The sequence below is a fragment of the Diachasma alloeum genome, unplaced genomic scaffold (assembly GCF_001412515.2).
Source record: "Diachasma alloeum isolate Michigan unplaced genomic scaffold, Dall2.0 Dall_scaffold_00177, whole genome shotgun sequence".
NCBI lineage: Eukaryota > Metazoa > Arthropoda > Insecta > Hymenoptera > Braconidae > Diachasma > Diachasma alloeum.
Genome location: NW_021680343.1, coordinates 1,598,201 through 1,599,801, shown reverse-complemented (window position 1 = coordinate 1,599,801; position 1,601 = coordinate 1,598,201). Strand labels below are relative to the sequence as shown.

General features: G+C 48.8%; 1 protein-coding gene across 1 annotated transcript in view; it reads left to right on the top strand.

Annotated features, from left to right (window-relative positions):
• Window positions 1–349: 349 nt before the first annotated feature.
• Window positions 350–1,601, top strand: part of LOC107037878 (complexin) — a 211,963-nt gene continuing 210,711 nt past the window's right edge. Inside the window, exon 1 of the mRNA XM_015256671.1 lies at window positions 350–629. The gene's annotated coding sequence lies outside the window, so the exon portion shown is untranslated. The remainder of the gene's footprint in view (window positions 630–1,601) is intronic.

Sequence of the window (1,601 nt, the reverse complement as noted above, 5' to 3'; positions counted from 1 at the left end):
GGGGGGGGGGGGGGTTGGCTATGCCCCGCCCTCTTCAACGTGAGCAGACCTCATTTCATCCTGCTTGCGCACGTTACATCGAGCCTACTTATACATTTGGTCTGTCTCACTCAGTGAAAATTTCCCCTCAACCTCCCGGCGGTTTGCGTCCCGTTGCCAACCCCCCAACCGAAGCGCTCGACCCCAAACCCTCATGCTCGGATCGATGGTACGGCAACGAGACGGTCGCGTTGCGCATACACACACATACCCCCGTTACAATATCGTCGGCGGGGAATGATGGCGCCACTGTAGCTCACCACCACGTCTAAAATCCACTGTAGTCTCTTCAGTCTGAACTCGGGTTCACTCAGTCCACAACCGTTAGCCACGAGACTTCAATCTACTCTCCTCAAACACAGCAAAAAATAATAATTCTGCAGAAAAAAATTTTCCACATTATTCTTTAGTTTTTTTTTTCTTTCAACGAAGAAATACTTGAGGAGGGTAAATAAAGTTGCTCAACGACAACGGCAAGTTTAACGTTTAACTATAAAGAGGGAAGAGAAGCGGGCGGAGGGACGAAGAGACTGCGGACGAGAGGGAAAGGCGTGAGGTGAAAGGCAGACGACCGGGCACGGGAGTATCAGGTGAGCTTTTATCGAATATTTCCTCCGCCTCTCTCATGATTATTGATGATATTCCATTATTATTTCCATCTGGATTTATCGTGGTAATGGAGTGTGGGATTCATATCTCAGCAGTATGAGAATGTATAAATGTACTCGAGACTCCGCAGGCACATCGATCTTCCACGGAAATACGGGCCACTCGGCTTGCTCGCAGTTGAGACGTATCGCAGCTTTTTCCACTCACTTTTGCGCGGTTGCTTTGTCCGTGAATTTCCGAGTATTCACCGGTGACTTGAGGGTAACTCTGATTTCACGTCTGTTTACCGTATTGCGAGGCGCCATGCGATACACGCGGCATCCGGCGTTGCGTTGTCGACGTGACATTGTGAACTGTGGAGGGGATGGTAAAGGGGTTGTTTTCCAAGAGGGCATCGAGTATTCTGGCGCCAGGTTAGGTTGGCAGACATTGGCACTGGGCTTTCGCAGGTTCAGGTGGTAGGGGATCAGAAATTTTTTCCCTCAGCGATAATCCGCATTCGTCTGACTTGAAAAATCTCAACTGACTGTTCCACTCGATTGAAATACATCACCCAGCGAGAATAGTCAGCCACAATACCAGTGTGATTTACACATTTTGATGAGATTTACCGAGACAGCTTCGCGAATATGTAATCAGTTCCAACAGTTCTTGCTGCTGGATACCGAGAAGGAGGTGGAGGAAGAGAGAATGTTAGTTATTACTGTGGCTCCAGCCACTGCACCACAGTCTGTTTCCACTGCCGTTATGTCGGGCCTCGTCTTTTCACTCCTTCTCTCGCACACACACTGCTATGATAAATGTCACACGACATCCGCGCAATTAACCAGTCAACCTTCTGGTATGTGACACCCGCCGTTGATTCACCCCTGTCTATTTCGAATTCACATTTCAAACGCGAGATTAATAATTCCTATCCTTTCGGTATAGATTAGGGAGTCAGGGGGGGGGGG